Below are 20,346 nucleotides of genomic sequence, written 5' to 3'. Positions count from 1 at the left end.
ATATGGTGTTTGAAGATTTTGTGACGATGGATACCATGTTGCTGTCTTACATGTATCTACAAGGAGATCTGTTGATTTCAAATGATGTAGATTTCGCCTAGTATGTGGGGGATGTGGTTTTGCAAGCTGTTTTGTATGTCAACTATTTGGAGTTGCGGATAGATGAAATGTTCCAGTGTTATTCCTCAAAAGTGGCTACTTGCCCTGACAATTCATGGCACTCAATGATTGATTCTGTGGTCCTAAATCGACGTCAGAATACAGCTTCTACCTATGTGCAGAGCACTAACCAACTGAGGGTGGATCTCCTAGCTTATCTTTCCAAAAACCATCCAGTTGATTCATCCTTTTTTAATGCCTATCAGAGAATATCTGTTTTAGGTCCCTCTGTTCCTAGCCTATTGTACTATCAACAAATGGCTCATCGCTATGATACCTATCTTTCCTTTTATCAAACCAATTCAGCAGCTATCTTACCTCTTCTTTTTCACCCTCAAGGTTTTCCTCAAATTCCTATATTTACCTATTGTTCTTTCATCGAAGATCTAGTTTTTTTCCCTTTTCCACCATGTCCTTCTCCATCTATCCATATACCTTCTACTTTTCATGTTTATCAATTGACACCTTTCCTAACTGATTCACTTAAATTTTTAGCTACTCCTTCTTTATCTTATTCCTCCTTTTATGATTTTGCCTACCCATCTCTTCATCCACTTTTACTTATTCCACTTCCATCTCCTGCCACTTCTATTTCTCAACCCCCTCAGTTGGTTAGTGAGTACGAAGGATTTGATCAGCAAATTCCCAGAAGAAGATAATGGAGCTCGACTGATTCTCTTACGGGACCTCAAATAAACTGGCCATTATTTTCAGGGGACTAGACTACTGCTAGTCAAGCATACCATAATTACCTTCATTTTACTCACCAATATTCACAATCTTTAGATCCTTCTGTGAGATTGACAGCTCATTTTGCTTGGTATCTAGCATATATGCATAGGCATTCCCATAATGATCAAAAGTCCATTCCAAAGCTTTGTATGAATGTCAATGTGAACATTGATCTCCAACAGTTGGATGTCTTATATTTTCATGCCCTATGTCTCCCTAGAAGATACCTTGTTTTGCTAGAAAGGATGTGCTGCCTGCAGTTCTTTCAAAATCCTCCCAAGACATTTGTAGATGAGTCTTTTTCCATGGATCGTTTTCGAAACCACCAAGCCTTCAAAAGGAATCACCTTCATTGATGCCTTTGCAATGTATTTTGGATGATTCTCAATGATATATATCTCTCTTTTTGGAGGTGTCATTCAGATGGTTGTGTTCGTGTTTGTGTGTGTTGTCATAATCGTATGTGATGAGTTCGTGTTGATTGAGAATAGCTCTTTTCAAACCATTGATGGTGGATGGACATCATATGGTGAAAAGCTAAAGAAAAACCTCTTATATCCTTTACAAATTTGTTCTGACTTCCAAATGATTATCAGATGAGTTAATGAATAGTGAAGTTTTCCTTTAGAAGTTTTTTTAAAAGATACAAGTAATAAGTTGGGGTCGTGGTTTAGCGAGATTGTTGAAGATCCTACGGAAGATAAAATTGAGCTCTTTAATGAACTTATATTCTTCTTTTCCTTAGGTCGTGATGACGCTTCCTTTCTAAGTGTGGGGATATGTTGAGAGTGGAAAAAGACTGAATTTTTTACTGATTTTTGTTGTTTTTGAGGTCTGAATGATTGATTTTTGATGGATTTAGAGTGATGTGTGGTTGATAATGGAAGTGTTTGAGAGTGTTTTGGATGATATTGATTATGTTTTAGAAGCTCATGATGATTCTCAGTAGAGATATGAAGTTCTGTGATGTTCTGATTGGTTTTGTATACCTTCTGTATAGCTTCTGTTTTGTTCTAATTGTCTTCTGTATGAAGCAAAGATTGATGATTGATGAAGATTGAGATCTTTTGGAAGCCTATTGAATAGTTTTTGATAGTTTGGAATGGTTTTAGTATGATTTATGAGGTTTTGATGACCTTCTGTAACCCTCTGTAGAGCCTCTGTCTCTGCTCTGTAACTGTTCTGTAGCTGCTCTGATACTGTACTGTACTGTTCTGTAGACCTTCTGTAAGTGTTCTGTAGAATGTATGTGTGACTTTGGAAAAGTTTTCTAACTTTTGGAAAGGATGAATCTAAGTTCAAAAGAGCTAAACCAAATGGAAGAAGTAGCTACTGAAGACTGAAGAGAAGACTGAGTGATAGTGACAGTAGTGAGTTGTGAAGAGACACTGTAGTGGCTCTGGTGCCTCTTCATATCAGACATACCTCTTGGGAGGTGCATCCACGACCTAAGAAGGATTATTGAGAGTTATTATGAGAGTATTGTAGTGAGGATATGATGTACTATTGATGGAGAGAGAGAGAGAGAGAGCTAGAGATAGTCAATTCTATCAAAACAGTGTAACTGTATATGAGAGATTGATAGAGAGAACTATGAAGACATTGAAGATGAATACTATGTGATTGATTTTCATTCAAAGATGGTGTATTCTTCTATGTTCTTGTTCTATTGGTGGATTCTATGAAGATATTGAAGATTATGATTGATTCTATCAAATCTGTGGGAGATATCTACTATGATGCTGCGTGAAGATTTGTTGTTTCCTTTGTTTTGATCATCAAAAGAATGAAATAAAAGCTTGTTGATGTTACAAGATAGATTTTCTTGCAGTAGAATCCCCTTTTCCTTGGTGTTCCTCTTGGGACTCCAGCTAGTGTGGAGTGGGGGTTGAGTCGAATAAGGCCCATTGGCGCTCTTGGGGAGAGTGGTTGATGTTCAACTAGTATAGGGCAGGGGTCTTATGGAGGGATTGGTCAGTGTGGAGTGGGGGACTGAGTCGAATAAGGCCCATTGGGGCTCCTGGGGAGAGTGGGTGAGGTTTGGCCAGTGTGGAGCGGGGGTTGAGTCGAATAAGGCCCATTGGGGCTCCTAGGGAGAGTGGTTGAGGTTCAGCTAGTGTAGGCGGGGGTCTTATGGAGGGATTGGTTGCATGAATGATGCGAGAGCTCAAGAGAGGCTCACCCTAACTATTAGAAGGCTTACTAATCTTGAATGTGGAAGCGAGAGGGATATCCTTAGTTCCAAGAATACCCTCTGGGCCATGAAGTGGGTCCAATGGTGCAGGATGTTGCGATTTGCGCTTGGACTCATTTGTCTTATCTTGTTCAGTAATCGATCCTCCTCAAAAGTATTTTAGCAAATGAAGTCCTGTGAGGTTCTTTAGTGAACACATCATACAAGTGCAAAACCATAAAATCCGATGATACCTTATGGGAGACTTTGCAAAATTTGACTAGTTTTTTGTTGAAGGCATTTAAGTCAAATGTAGGCCACGATCTTAGACAAAAGAATAAGTTTGGCAAGTAAATTGCTAGAGGCAATGTGGAGGTTGAAAATGCTTTTGATATTTTGAAAAATTATTGGAGGATTCTTAGGGAGTTGAATGTATCATTGCCATTCACTTCGAGGTTGGTTGCTATGTGTTGTGTTTTGTATAACTATGTTCAAATCAAAGGGGAGTCAGAGCCTTATAAGTAAGAAGATCCACAGTTGAATGGAGAGACCGCACTAAGGTGGCAAATGGTGAGCAAGCAAAGGGCTATGGGCCTCTAAATGAGGATGGCGTTGTAGGAGGACTTTATCCAAAGTCTCTCTGAGGGAACAATTGTCTTGGTATGCATGCTTATTTGGCATATAAATAAAATTTGTATTGTAATTGTAACTTTGACAAGCACATATGGATTGACACGTCTTCTCATTTTTCTCTAGGATGATTGATGGAGAGGACACACTATCACATGTATACACTTGTAAATTCTTGTCTTACATGGCACATATGTAGGTAGTTGCATGGATGGTAACAAACATTGGAGCATGGATAATTTTCGGGTGTAGGATGGAAGGGAGGGGGCTAGGGAAAGTGGGAAATTGGTGATGGTGGAGAGCATTGGTGTTTTCTTTGTAGGATGCATATGCATTTGTGTGTGTTTTTTTTTTTTTTGCATTGCACTTGTGTTGAGTGTAGCTAAATTTGGGGTGAGAGGGGGGGCGCAGGGGGGGGGGACTTCTTGGATGAGTGGTGAGAACATGCCACTGTGCGAAGTTCAATTCCTTACAAGCTCGATATCGGAGGCATTGTTGCGAGTGTAGTACTATGTGCCATGTCCATAAAGTTAATTGAATTGGTGTGTGGCTTTTTCTAATAGGAGCGTTTGATGTGCATTCGTATAATTACATTTTGATTGTGGTTGAATTTTAATTTTAATTTAAATAGTGTTAGAGTGTTTGATGTTTATTGGTGCAATAATATTTCAATTGTAATTAACAATTAAGTATATTTTAATGTAATGGTAGCATAGATATTTCCTAACACTTTCAAAGCTTAATATTACAAATCGTATTTGCAAAGTTGATTGTTGAAAAGCTTATTATGACAAAGGTTTTTGCAAAGATTAATACAAGAGTTTTGTCAATGTGATTTAATAACAAGGCTTATTGCAAAGTTTAAAGGCTAGAGACACTTTCACACCCAAAGAATGGGTTTTCAAACTGTTAGCAGATCATGGTGACCCCTCCATGTGCTTGGGGACTCACAATAGCTAGTTGTCCCAATAAAATCCCCACAAACCTTTGGGTTGCCTTTTTGAGGCGATGTGCTAGATATTTGCTTGGTAGCAGGTAATCTGCATGACCAGAATCTAGATTTCCCTTGTGGCTGCCGGAACTCATGTGCTAAGGGCGGGTACACATTACCTCGGACGGCTAGGGCAGCATTCAATCAGTCCTATTTTACCTTTACACACTAAAAACACAAGAAGCTCTACATAACAGGAGGGATGGCTTAGTGGTATTAAAGCTTTGACACACACCTATTGGGGGAGGTTTCAATTGCAGGAGGGATGGCTTAGTGGTAGTAACGCTTTGACACACACCTATTGGCGGAGGTTTCAATTATTGTCATGGGCCATGGCCTGTAAAAACATGACATGTCATCAGCGGACACTTCTTTTTTCACAAAATGGCCATCCACATCGCGGTTACAGGCCGTCCACATCGCGGTGTGTAACCGACCTAAGGCGATTCGATGCCAACTTTTGTATCCTTTACTTTATGTGCTTGGGTGACATGTGACCATTGGGTGCGACGGGGCTCTTGGTGATTCGTGAGTGCATGAACTACGCGCAAACTCGCGGTGTGTTGCTGGTAGGGGTCCAGGGGGACTCAATGAATGGCAAATGCATGCCAGCCGCACGCACGAGGGACGGGCCCCTCCAAAACAGCTGCTGCTGCTGCAACCAACCACCACTTCCGACCCTGATTCGATGCTAGCGCGGTAGTAATAAGTAGCTGTGTGTTACACTTCTCCTTCTTCTTTCTCCACAGACAAAATTATCCTTCTTCTTGTAGGTAGTCGCGGTAAAGGCCCCCTAGCCCTAAACGTGCCAGCCTCTCTCTCTCTCTCTCTCTCTCTCTAGAGTCTCTGTCTCTGTCTCTCTCTCTCAAGACTCACAGCTGGACAACAATATTCTGGTTGGCAGATAGGCCTAGGTGATGTTTTGAGGCTAGCCTAGAACCTGGTATCCACATTGAGACTCTGAGAGAGAGAGAGAGAGAAAGAGAGAGAGAGAGAGAGCTCCAGAGAGGTGTGTGCCGCCTTTGCGACATTGCTCTCTGGCGGGAATCACCGGGCAGAGAGAGAGACAGAGAGAGAGGGGGGGCGGGGCGCGGCACGGTGCACGCTCTGTCAACCTACATTGTCTCTCTTCTTTTTCCTCGGGTCGAGCCTCTAGGCTTTCTCTTCGCCCACATTGAAGAGAGGGGATGCTCTTTACTCTGTTTAAGCAGCTGCAGATAATCAAAGGGCCCAGCTCGCACCACATTTTTAGGCCAACGCCCTCTTTGCCGTGCAAGAAGAGGACCGACGACAGCCCGATGATGCTTCCCTGAAGCTGGAGCTTCTTAGAAGAAAAGCAGAGCTTTGTCAGAAGAAGACACAAGAGTGGTTTGCCTTCATGCAAGAAATGGCGAAGATCAGCTGCAATGACCGAAGTCTGTTCGGGCATTCAAAGGTTTTGTGCCGCATGTACTGCATTCTCTCATTGTTTTTGTTCTTCCATGGCGTCATGGCAGCGACCGCATTCAAAGCCAAAGATGAATTTAGGATAGCATGTGGGGCTCCTGGCAATGTGACAGACGAATTAGGCAGAATGTGGGTCGGAGACGGCAGTGCCGGAGGGGGCAGTGCTTATCTCAACCTCAACCAAGCTAAGGATGTGGTTGCCTCAACCTCTATCCAAAATGTAAACCTTCCTGGCACTGTCCCTTACCTCTCTGCGCGCATTTTCATCAGCCCAGCCTCATACTCGTTCCCTGTTCACCCTGGCCGGCACTGGATTCGCCTCTATTTCTATCCTTTTGCGCATCTGAACTATGACCCCGCCAACGCCATTGTCACTGTTCAGACAGACTCATACACGCTTCTCAGTAACCTGAGTATCTCTGATGAGATTTCAGCCCTCAACTTGGCTTTCCTGTTCAAAGAATTCTCTGTCAATGTCACATCTGGTTTTCTGACTCTGAATTTCATCCCTGGCAAAGCTCCTAATGCATATGCAATTGTGAATGGGATTGAGATCATGTCCATGCCAGATGATATGTTTCAGTCCATCCTTGATGGTGTGGGAATTGGAAATGTGCCTTACCCTGTTCCAGGCACAACATTGGAGACTGTGCATCGTCTAAACGTTGGAGGTCAAGCCATCCTTGCAAGTGATGATGATCTAGGAAGAGACTGGTATACAGACCTCGCTTATGTCCCTTTTGCAGCACAAGGTGTAGCAAGTGCTGTCATGGATCCCATTTCTTATGGATCTCTCGACAACTACACTGCCCCGCAAGATGTCTACAGATCAGCTCGGTTCATGACGAATGATAATGCCATCAACCTGCAGTTCAATCTCACATGGAACTTCTCTGTTGATCCCAACTTCACATACTATGTGCGCTTGCATTTCTGCGAGCTTGTGTATGACAAGATCAACATGAGAGTGTTTAACATCTTCCTCAACAGCGAGCTTGCCATGTCCAATTACGACGTTGTTGGTGCTGCAGGTAATGAGTTTGAGGCCACAGTCCGTGATTTTGCTCTCATTCTCCGGGATGCTGCTTCTGCTATTACGCTGCAGCTTCACCCCTCAAATAGCACTGCACCAAGCAACTTCAACTCCATCCTAAATGGACTAGAGATATTCAAGATGAATGATTCCTCGGGGAACCTCCAAGGTCCTGCCCCACAACCCCTAGGAGCAAACATGTTGTCTAAAGCCTCTCCCGCCAAGTCGTCTTCATCAATCAAGATGTCTATAATAGGTGGAATTGCAGGTTCTTTGGCTGCTGTTGCTGCCGTTGCAATTGTTTTTGTATGCTTTCTGCAACAGAGAAAGAAAGGTGAGGACGGTGGTAGATCGCCAGCATGGCTTCCTCTTCCTGTTAATGGAGGGAATTCACATTCGATGCTCAGCAAGCTTTCAACAACCTCACGGAAAAGTGGCACTGGCAGCTATGTCTCCTCTGCTCCTTCTAATCTGTGCCGCTATTTTTCATTTGCTGAGATTCTTGAGATCACCAACAATTTCGAGGAGACACGGGTGCTTGGAGTTGGTGGGTTTGGAAAGGTGTACAAGGGCGTGTTGGAAGATGGCACCACAGTAGCTGTAAAGAGAGGAAATCCATCTTCTGAGCAGGGTGTGACTGAGTTCCAAACGGAGATTGAGCTTCTGTCGAAGCTCCGACATCGCCATCTAGTCTCTCTCATAGGCTTTTGCGAGGAGCATTCAGAAATGATTCTTGTATATGACTACATGGCTAATGGTCCATTGAGAGGGCATCTCTATGGTGCCGGTCTCCCTCCTCTCTCATGGAAGCAGAGGCTGGATATATGCATTGGTGCAGCAAGGGGCCTCCATTATCTACATACAGGTGCTGCTCATGGTATCATTCATCGGGATGTGAAGACTACCAACATTCTGCTGGATGAAAGTTTAGTTGCAAAGGTCTCAGACTTTGGGCTTTCCAAAACAGGCCCAACACTTGAACACACTCATGTGAGTACTGCTGTGAAAGGCAGCTTTGGATACCTCGATCCCGAGTATTTCCGCAGGCAGCAGCTGACAGAGAAGTCAGATGTATATTCCTTTGGTGTAGTCTTGCTCGAGGTGCTATTGGCGAGGCCAGCTATCAACCCGACACTTCCCAGAGATCAGGTGAACATGGCAGAATGGGCAATGCATTACCAGAAGAAGGGCATGCTTGATCAAATAATGGACCCTTACTTAACGGGAAGGATAAGCAAAGGCTCCCTCAACAAGTTTGCTGAAACAGCTGAGAAATGTCTGGCAGAGTCAGGGCTTGACAGGCCAACCATGGGTGATATACTGTGGAACTTGGAGTATGCTTTGCAGCTGCATGAGAGCTCACCAGAGAAGGAGTTGGAGAACAGCAACCCTAAGGTGAAAGAGATCCCTGTCAAAGCTATTCCAGATGTGGAGGTTCCAGCTATGGGTGCAGGCAAGAAGATGGACAACGGTTTAGGTACCATTCACAGCACAGCATTCAGTGAGGATTCAGATGAAGCCACGGCTAGTGCAGTGTTCTCTCAGCTGGTTAATCCCCAGGGGAGGTAAGAGATGCAGAGTGTCAGTCAGATGGTGGATTTTGGCAGAGTCTCCTGGAGTGCTGACAGAAGACTAACTTATTCGATAAGTGGGTTTGGTAGTATTGCAGTAAGTTTTTATAATGCAGCCATTCCTTCTTGAATAGCAGTGGCAAACCAAATGCGGTGCCCTGGTGCTCTCACAATTTACCTATTTAAAAGGAAAAAGAAAAGGTGTGAGCTGGCCCTGCCTGTCCTCTCATACTAGTATATATACTTATGAAGGCATACCAAATGCAGGGAGGCCATGGCTCCTCTCAATCCCTCTCTTCAAGCTGAGCGGGCCATGGCTGTCTTTCATATAGTTGTACTTACTTACGACCAGCTTTAGATTGCCAGAGTGGGTGCGTCAAGCGTTTGTTTAGTAGGTTGGCCTTCTACTTAAGAAGAAAGGCAATATTAGTCCCTCAGTTTGAATGAAGTTGGACCCCCTTGGAATCCCTTAGCTAAGAGTGCTATCAACATGTCTGTTCTGTTCCTTCTTTCTCCGTCGACGAGGCTTGTCGTCACTGTTTGCTCAGGTTTGTTGGCGGACCCAGAAGAAGAAGAAGAAGAAGAAGAAGACGACGACGACGACGAAGCAGAGGCAGCAGCAGCACAGCAGGAGAGACAGTTGGGTTTTCGAAATTGAACGTTTTAAGCTTTGTTTGTATCACAGACTCGTGCATGTCATTCCCACATTCGATTTATTCTTTCAACATTCTTTCTTGCTCATCGAAAGGCTTGAAACTGTTGGGCGCATGGATTTCATTCTTTCAACATTCTTCAGTGAAGGGCGTGGAATTCGTATCTGCGGATAGCTCCAAATATCTAATCGGTTAGCCTTACTGAACTCACAACACCCCCATAACTCAACTCACATCCAAACCACTACGACATGACCCCATTGGCATATTTGAAGGTCTTTTGCATGCTAAGTTCTCTTTGAATGCCAGAAAAATCAATAAAAGCTAATGACATGTGAGACTTGTTTTGAGTCGGAACATTAAAAGTATGTTCACATGGCGTGTGCATGAAAGTTTGAGCTATTGCCCTGAGATACTTTATTGGTCCTCTTTGGCAAGGCCATTGAGGGGGCCCCACGGTGATCTAGCTTTGTTCTTTTGGCTTGTGACTCGTGAGCTATCTATTTGTGCATAAAAGCAATGTGGGTGTCTTTTGCTCGCTTTCTTGGCTTATACTTGGACATGGGCACCCCTCCTTCTGGGTATTAAAGCATGCGTCCTATCGTGAGAAAGAAGTATAGATTAGATTTTGAGCATGTCCTTGTACATATCAATTAACTTGCACGAGAGACCTACATTTGTGCGTGGGGAATGGCTCTTATGAAGGAAAGTAGAATGCTTGAGGTATAATCCAAAAGATTACAATGAATCAGTTCCTAAGTTGTGTTGGATTTATATCTTTAATTACATGTGATAAACTATAATTGCTTATGTAGCAAGTTCTTGATTTCGTTCAATGATCTCCTCAATGGAGCATTGAGGTATTCTTCCTTTTTGAGGCCTTCTTCGGAGTTTGCTTAGGTTTTTACGTGTGTTAACTTCCCCTTGAAGCTCTCTTTCTTAAGCAATTTTGTCTTATTTTTCTTCTTTGTAGGGGTCATCGATGTTCTCTGCTTTTATTGGGATCTTCTTAGGAGTTTGATTAGATTGTATATCCACGTCTTTGTTAATAATCGCTAGTTTCTTGTTTTATGGCAAACACACATAGGTGTCAAAAACATTTCCCACATGAAAGAACATCACTTTGTTTAATTGTAAGTTAAACACTTGTTCATTGGTGGTTTTGTGGTCTCTCGCCATTGCCTAAGTATATGCGACAAAGATTGAAAGAACTCCCAAAAAGCAAAGACATAAGAAGACATGATACAAGATTGGCTACAATCTTTCCCCATGTATGGATGAGCATCTTCCTTGTACATATAATAAGTAAACTGTATTGTTTTTGTGTTAAAAAAATAATGTGCACCCATTTTTAGACTTTTGCTTTTCTTGGCTTGAATGCCTTACTTTCACCAATTATTGATAAGGTCTAAACCATGCTTTAAACCTTACAAAAATAGTGTCTTGCTAAAATGTTATGGTTTAATAATGATTCAAAGGTTACAAAATAATAAATAATTGCATATATCCAAGTAACAAATATATAGACCACCAAATTGCCAAAATAATAATTCACACCAAAGGTGCCACATTGGTAAAAGAAAAAATCATTACTGTGCATTACTCCAAAGGAACACAACTAATTGTATTGATACATGCAAGTGTGGGGGACTACTTAAACATGGGCAACTAGTTTTTTTTAAGTAGCAATAGGTCAACTTGTTTAAAGAAGCATATCGTCAACTTTCTAGAATATGCATATAGATTGCTTGTGGATTGAAGCAAGGTTTGGCTTAGTCTAAGATATAAGGGACCCTCTTACTAGGACAAGTGGATGTTTGAATCAATTTGAATTTGAAATATCTACATTTTTGTTTTCCATTGATTTTGTGCCAATTTTTGTCATTTTCTTAGTAAACTGATACAAAGCATCATATGCATAAAATGAGGTAATATCCAAATAAGACAAGATACATAGGCTTACAAAAATCTCCTCACCTTTGATATTGAAGAGCAAGTATGTTCCATCCATCCACTTCTATTAGTGGTCTAATACCATATGAACCACATGTATCCTTTTACCATATGGACCACACATGTGTCCTACAATCAAAACCTCATTCTTCCCAAAGATTGAATTCTAACCTAAAAGAGTAAGATTTACCTCTTCCAATCTAGCTAAGATTATTTCACAGTTAGCAATAAATCTTCTATATCCTTGTTTATTTAATTCCTCGTCTTTATCCTCTTTTGCACACACTTTCATTAGCATGTTGTCTAGAAAAGGCATAGTCAAATGAGGTATGTAATCTTGCAATACTTTGTTCATTGCATTCATCACATGTGCAATAGAATTCATTGCCCCTTGTGGTAGAGTACACATGTGCACTAATCCTAATGGTATTTTTGTGGTAGTAAGATCCATGTTTCTCTAGATGTAAAAGAAACTCATTACATCTAATTTAAAGCTCTTTGAGAGATTTTGCATTAAACATTTGACCAATCTTCTTTAGATCCCTCAAATTTAGTTGATGGAGTTATAAGGAGAATGGATTTCACACACACACACACACACACACACACACACACACACACACACACACACACACACACACACACACACACACACACACACACACACACACACACACACACACATGCTATGTTTGTGATGCCTCCAATAGCTCTCTTTTGAGGAACACCTTATTTCTTTATCATGCTAAAGAATAAAGAATGAGAGAGAGAGAGAGAGAGAGAGAGAGAGAGAGAGAGAGTGTGTGTGTGTGTGTGTGTGTCTATATATATATATATATATATGATTAGAGTTAGTGAGTAAGATGGGTGGCTGACCACATTAGCCTTTATCCCAATAACCTCCAACCCAATGAGAGAATTTGTGAGGTATAATAGATATGAGCTACCCATACCCAATGCCCATCAACTCCGTGTAATATGCAAACTTTTCAAAGGGCAGATTCTTGGTGAGAAGGTTTATAGATTTATCATCAATATAGACTTTGATAATCCCAATTCGCTTATCGTCAAGCACCTAACAAATGAAGTGATACCTCAGTCCTATATACTTAGTTTTCACCGAGGCCCAAGTCTCGCACTAGGCAGCTAAGCCATATGACTTCTTTGCATACCTCTATGGTTGTAGTATACTTAGCTTCAGTGCTAGATAATGCCATGCAATTTTGTAAGTGATGAAATTGCACCACTATACAAGAATCATGTGGTTGACATTTTATTTTCAATATTTCTTGCATAGTTTATGTTTGTGTATCCAAGTATACCACTGCTACTTCTCCCAAAGCATATATACATATCTCTTGCACTACTCAAGTACCTCAAGTTGCTTTTCATTACTTCTCGATATTTCTTGCCTAGATTTGATATGCAGGTGCTAACTATTCCCATTACAAATGCAATGTCCAAGCGAGTGGTAATCATAACATATATGAGACTATCCACATATAATAAATATGGAATCTTGGCCATTTCAACCTTCTCCTCATTAGATTTGGGATAATCATTAGCACTAACTTTCACAAGTGGAAGCAATGGAATACAATTTCCTTCCCTCCCTCCCTAAACCTTGCAACATTTTGCTTTGACATAATCCTTTTGGGATAGATAGAGCAATCTCTTTTTCCTATCATGAATATGTGCATATAAAAAATGTAAACTATATTATAGATTAGTACTAATACTATACTAAGTATATGTAGGTGTAATCAACCAATATAATAAATGATGATTTAATGAATGTGTGAGGATTATAATGATCATCGACGTGATAAGTCTAGACATGTGGATCCATTTAATCAATGGTCCCACATCAATGTCTGCACATGTTGATCTTGCCATCTCAATAGAAAAATCTTGGCTAACCAAGACTACATTGTCATAGGATGAATCCATTAGGGATTCACCCACGTGCTTCCTCCAAAGGCATAGCTTCAGTTTTCTATTTAATTCTACTACTATAATGTTTGACCCATATAGATAGTTTCATCAATTAAACTACTAGAACTTGTTCATCCATGTAATATTAACATAGATATAACAACAATAATAAACTATCCATTAGAAATCAATTACAAACAATATATTCACATGTACCTTCTCCAAGGTACAATGCCAAGCTAGCATTCCGTCACTTACACCAGGAACCATATCCAAAGTACATGGCTACCCATGTCCAACTCCTACAGACATAGTCCACCCTTTATCTACAATAGATCTTTCAATGTCCACAAATCTTAGGCCACCAAGGTTTTTCTCTCTATCCTAGGTCTAGCATGGGGTGTCAAAAGTTGTGGTAAAAGCAAACGTTGCCTTCTTTGGTAGTCTTCTCACTACTCAACCTTCTCTTGGTGTATCAACAGTGTCCTTCTAAGTCTCTTGCCTTTATCATTGTTCTTTTCCATAATGGGACCATAGAGATGATTCATCTATGTATTAAACTCTCATCAATAAGCCTTAGATAATGGGTATAATTCTCCCTCTTAGGGGATTCTTAAAGTGCAATTAAAAAAAAGGCAGACAACTTGTCTTTATCTAGGAAATCATTTCTTTTCCCAAGCTAGAACAAAATCACAAGTTTCTCTCCAAAAGATATAACATTTTATTATGTATTCAATATGTATAGATATTCAAAGGCTACCTTTTTTCTTTTTCCTTTCTAGGGTTAACTATTCAAATGATTTCAAAGGGTATAAGTTCTAAGTTGTGATCAAAGACTTATTGACTAAACCCTAGCCTTAGTTCTAATAACGTCAATCCCTTATCATGAGTTTTTAAAGAAAGAATATTGTTTGAGTGTAACTAATCATTTATGCCCAACTGATGATGACTTTCTATTTGAATGTCACTATTCATGTAAACTCAATACTTTTCAATTCCTCAATTCAACATTTTCAATGCATCACGAAGTTTTCCTATTACAAATATACAACTCTATTTTATAATTTAAGACATCAGGTTTTGAGGTACATAAAAATTTTGTCTAGCAATTTGGTTTGATGATGTCAATTTGATTGCACATTCCCAAACTAGAAGCACTCCTCTTGAGTGCAACACTTTGCTCCTTTTCTATATTCAATGCTCTTTGAACTTGGGCTTTGTTAGACTTGGGTAAATCTTTAGTTATTGTGCTCTATGAGCTCAACGTTGGGCGATTGATGGACACAGTCCTATAATTGGAGGAGTTTTGACCTATAAAATACTTAGGATAGCTCTCACCTAGTCACTTGCGATATATGAATGTGATTCTTTACTTATAGTGAGTTTGCTACCACGCTATCAAGTGTTTTCACAAAAACTAAAAACCCTAGTAAAACAGTAGATAGGTTTCATTTTTGTTAAGTTAGAGGTTTGCATGATTGTTTGTTTTATTATTCCATAGTTGGATTTTCTGTAGTTGTTTAGCTTGGTTTTTTTTAAATCTTTTTGTTTGATTTTATGAGTGTGAAAACTTGGTAGCCTTGGTCGAGATTGGTATATATTTTTTTGGGCAAGTTGGAACTAGAGTTTATTGATGGTTGTCAAATATCGTGGAACAAGTATGTTTTCTTGCTGAGACTCTTGCATATCATAGGGATTATGGGTTCATGAGCACTTCACATTGCACTTGTTAGATGCACTACATTAGGGGGTTGTCTCTTGATCTTATCAATTATTTTCATGCCATGGATTGGGTTTATGCATGTTTGCACAATTGTTGAGCATTAGTATGGCACGAGACCTATTGCAGCTATATGCACTAAATCTTAGTTGCACACATACATGAGAGAGCACCTTCATTTGAGCACATATTGTTTCTTACACGCACAAAAGTTGGGATATTCATCACCAAATTAGGAATTTCTAGTTGAGAGAAAGGGTGGTCGGGTGAGTTTGAGGGTTTCGAAGGACATCTTCAGTTGTGCGTTGGGTTGTTTTTATTTGGCCAATATCATGAGGACCATTATTTTCTTGAGTAACAGTGAGATTTTGGGTGGGTGGAGCAAAGTGCGATATTTTTCATTTTGAGTGTGTTGAGAGGTGAGATTAAGGATTTTAATCTAATCAAGGAGCTGTGTTTGCATATTGCGTGATGCACAAGCACTTGTAGATAGGCTAGGCACTCTATTGTTTAGTGCATACATTTTTTGTGCATGAAGCATCTCTTGTTTGATTGCATCATATGGATCCAATTTTGCATCTATTCTTAAATCATATTTGGATGGGCATGAAATTCTATTTTAGAACATGTTCTCTCTAGGACACATTGCATTGTGATAAGGTATGCATGTTCAAGAAGGCAGTGTGGTTTTGAAAGCTCAATGGATTATGTCAGATCTATTAGAAGTCAGGGAAAGAGGAAGGCCCTCAAAATTTAAAGGCATAGTCCAACAGCCTAATTCTTTATATTTTAACACTTCCATCTCTTACTTATGGAAAATTCTCCGAGATCGTCTTGTTAGCGTCTACATCGAGTTTTTCTTCCTTGGTTCTTTGGTTCTTTGGAGTCATCATTTTCATTACCATTCAGGCTTGTTGTTAGGTTATGGGTTAAGAACTTCAAAGGTGCAGCTCCTCAATATTTATGGCACTAAAGATTTATGGAAATGTGTACAGTTTACTTTAAAATCTTGATGTGGGAGAGTACATGTCAAATATAGTGTGCATGAATTAATTCAAAACAAGAAATCTCGAGAAAGAAGTTAGACAAATTGAAGATATTAAATGTGATGCATGAAGGTGAAATTTTGGGGGAGGAAATTCACCCCTCATAAGATGGTTTGTGGCACATGGGAGACCTCAAACATTGGAGTTGCTAAGTACATTCATGAAGTTGAAAATTTTGGTGACTATCAAGACATGCAATTTTTTTTCTTAGGCACCTCGTTAATTATTATTGAAAATGAATAATTCATGTTTAGGGAAAGTGTTGAGGCAATCAGGAAAGTACTTGCTTTCCAAGAGTTCACCCTGTGGGGAGTACAAATTGGAATGCTCCTTTGATTGATGTGATTCTAGTTGTTGAAAACGATGATGGTGAAGACTTAGAAGAAGTTTTGAGAGCAGCTATTGAAGCCTCCCAAAAAAAGCTGAAGAAGTTACTAGAAGGACAGAGATGCTAAATATGATACACTTGGGATGCACATAAAAGATGCTGATTTTGTCTAAGCATTTTCACGTTCATTGAAGACATGAAGACTAGTAGTTGAACATGACAATTAACATGGAACACATCCTAACTATTTGTTTTGTGTTTTACTCCTACATACGGGTACGACCAATCACCTATCTTGTGGATACAATAAACAAAGGATTGACAGCTATATGAAGACGAAAGATGACATAATCAATGCTAATTCAAGGTGACTGTAGTAGGTAAAAGAACTATCTCTCTCTGTCTTCACCATGGCGGATTTCAAATCTTGCAATGTGCATATGCGCTAGTACCATAAATGATTTTTTTCATGATTGTAATGAAGATCGTTCGATAGCGTTTTAGCAAAAACGAGCAAAGGTGGTGATAGAAGGAATGAAAAACTTAAAGCTTTCAAGGTTTAAAACCTTAAAGCTTTTGAGTTTGAAAAAAATGTTTCAAGCTTTTGACCTTTAATGTAAAAACAAGAACGATGGAAAAGCCTTAGGCTTTTCAAAAAGCCTAACTCAACGTATGAAGAAACCTATAAAAGGATGTGAAAGTGAAGAGCAAAGGGCCTTCCCCCTTTGAATGTAACTTGTTGACTTGTGAGAGGAGGGTTCCATACAGTTGTATTGTGGTTCGTGTGAGAAGTTCAAGATAACGTAGACTTGAATATTGGAAGCGCAAGGAGTTGTATCAAACTTAAAAGAGGTACAAAGTATTTGTTTTTTGTTTCAGACTCAAGTATTGGGTTTAGGTGTTTGTTGATTGCTCTACCTAGAGTGTTTCTTTGGTGCTTTTTAAGAGCTTCAAAAGGAATTGTTGGTCATTTGGTTTTGAGTGTGGGTTTCGTAGTCTTCGTAAAACATTATAAATTTTCATTTGAGTTGTTCATTAACAAAGTCAATTTCATTACTGGCACTCCTTAACATTTCGCTATCGAGTAGTGAGTGAGGCTTGTTCTCGATCATCGCTCGCTTAACATCTCTTTTTTGTTGCCCCCACTTAGGAATGTTGAAAAAAGTTGACTTTGTTTGTGATTTGTGGATTGATTTCTTGTCTGAGATTGTTTTTTGATGGCCAGTTTATTTCCTGAATTTCATGGAAAAAGGGAGAGGACCCTCAACGATTCCTCGAAAAATTGGAGCTTGGATATATTATCCAGTGAATAAGTGACTCAACCGTGAAACTCCAAATTTTGAAATTTTGGTTGTTGGATGAAGGTCAAAATTGGGTTGAGGATTATGAGAAAACTCTCAAAATGAGAAATCCTCATATTCATATTCAACCAAATATGCATTTCTTGATCGTTTTAAGGAAACTAAAACTTCTCAGGACCTTGGGAGAAAAATAGAAATTTGTCAGAAAAAAGAAAACCAGACCATATAATTTTTTGCCTTACAATACACTAGACTTTGGGATTGTTGTAATGCATCTTTATCTCTAGGAGAGAGGACATTGGAAATGTTGAAAATAAAAAAATTTGCTAAAAAATTGCAAGGAGAGGTGGGAAAAAAATTGGAGATTAAGGAATCGAGTACTTTTGAGAAAGCTGTAATGATTGCTATAGAAAAGGAGAGAAAAATTCAAAAAATTAGAAAGCGAGAGCATTTTAGAACACCTAACAATGAAAATAGAGACCAAAATTGGCAAGGGGATTGACAACATTTTCAAATTTTAATGAGACAGAATGCTCAATTAGCATCGGAGGTTGAAGATTAGTTGTGTTAGGTCAAATGCAAAGTATGAGATTAGGAGCTTCGAGAGGAAGACCTTGGGAAAGAGGAAGTGGAGGACCTGTAGGACAAACTGATTAGGAAAATTTAGAAAATGGAAGAGGATATTTTCAAAGACCAATGGTGATATGTTTTTCTTGTGGAGAGTTAGGTCATGTGAGCACAACTTGTACTTATTTGCCTAGAGCAAGAGGGGATATGTATCCTTTACTTCAAAACTTGCCTAACAGGCAAAATGATTTTGGGATAGAAATAAAAAATGATTCTACATCTCAAGTTCCTAGGTTGATTGAAGAAGAGAAAGGAAAAAGTGCCACTATTTGTATTCTTCTAGAAAATTAGAATGAGTAAAATAAAATTGTTGATGTAATGTCTGCAATAAAAAGAAGGAGAGATACTAAGAGAGATTAACTTGAAACTAGTAAGGATGATGAGGAAAGAGGAAGGAAAATAAAGAGAGGAGAAATGAGAGAGAAGAGAGAAGAAAATAAATCGAGAGCACCTAGAAAACATTATCGCACTTCTAACATTCCATTGGGAGAAGAAGAGAATGACTATGATCTAAAAAATGATATGATGGGTAAGAAAGTTGATATATCTTTTGCTTAGTTGATGGAGTTGTACCCTAAAATGAGAGGACAGTGGAAGAAATTAGTGAATCCAAAGTTCAAGGAAAAAAAGAAAGGAACAGTGAGAGTTTTGAGAGTAGAAGAGTTGCCTGATATTTGTCCTATTGTTGATGCTTGGTATAAAAATGAGAACATAGGTGAAGCATATATTGATGAAGGAGCACAAATTAATGTGATTACTTAGGCTTGTGTAGAGTAATTTAGACTTTGAATTGTTGAAGGATCAAAGTTTCGAATTAGGCTTGCTAATCATGCTAAAGTGAGGCGCTTAGGTATCATTTAGAATTTGGAATAGCTCGTTGGGATTATGTGTGAATCAAAACAATACATTTTTAATGCACTTTTAAAAAGAAGATACCAAAATTCCCCATACAAGTAAGGAAAACACATGGAGCCATCCTTGGGATTAAACTTAGGTAGATTTCTTAACGCACATACCCTGCTAGCGTAAAATAAGATTTTTAAAAAATGCACATTATCTATTGAGATATAAATTATGCAAAATGACTTGCACAACTGAGGGTGGGACTAACTTCATGTGACATTTACAAAAATATTTTTTTGAGCATACATCATTCAATGAGTTAGTTAAACCAAATAGTGCTAAACATAAATTACAATGTAGTGATAGTACAACTTGCTTGCAACATTCTTGATTGCCAATATGACATCCCAAAGCTCCTACTCCTATGTAATGCAATCCATGATTGTGTGAGCCTCAAGCTTTGTGTGCAACCAACCTACTACTTCTTCTGCATGTGCATTATGCTGATTGGATGGTAAAGTTCTCTACTTCTACATACCAAAGACAATCTCTATTACTCTAGTGATAATTAGATGGAAATTTGGGTACCCATACAAAGCATCACTACGTTGTAGCCATGTCAAAAAAAATTATACCACAATGTCCTAGTTGGTATCGTGCACTTCTTGAGGTGCATCATCCTCCTTCCTTACCTGCACTCGATAAGTCACCATCTCCTTCACTAGTATTTTGGTTATGTCCTGAAGCATCCCCTCTCGAGCAAGTGCTTGACAAGTTCTGCCATGCCCACACTCTCCATGGATTCCCTAGGATGCATGTTGCTGATCTACATAGCACAAGATTCCATTGGTTGGAAACGCATGTTCATTAGGGATGTGGTTATGTAGATGACAATAGCTTTGCAAGTGACTGTAAATCAAAGTTAAGGAGTACAACACCATACAAGGGGATCATCGAGGTTTTTAAAAACCCTTATTTTTTAAAACCACATATAATTTATTTTTAATATAACTGAGAAAAATAATGCAATCTCTAAAATAGTCTTCTATGTGTTCTTAACCTAGATTGATTAATTTACCAATTAATTAATGCATCACTAATATCAGATCTCCAAAGAAACAAGAAAAAATACAATAAACTTGTGACTTGAATTCTACCAAAGGGTTTAAGTATATTATCCTTTGAATATATTGTATCTAGCTTAG

At 39.2% G+C, this 20,346-nt stretch overlaps 1 pseudogene; it reads left to right on the top strand.

Moving 5' to 3' along the window:
• The first annotated feature begins 5,443 nt into the window (after nucleotides 1-5,443).
• LOC148024342 (receptor-like protein kinase FERONIA pseudogene) lies at nucleotides 5,444-10,122 on the top strand (annotated as a pseudogene).
• Nucleotides 10,123-20,346: the final 10,224 nt, after the last annotated feature.

This window comes from Lygodium microphyllum, chromosome 15, assembly GCF_053477565.2.
Source record: "Lygodium microphyllum isolate KBCC chromosome 15, Lygodium_microphyllum_v1.1.10, whole genome shotgun sequence".
NCBI classification, from domain to species: domain Eukaryota; kingdom Viridiplantae; phylum Streptophyta; class Polypodiopsida; order Schizaeales; family Lygodiaceae; genus Lygodium; species Lygodium microphyllum.
This window is presented reverse-complemented; position numbering and strand designations above follow the sequence as displayed.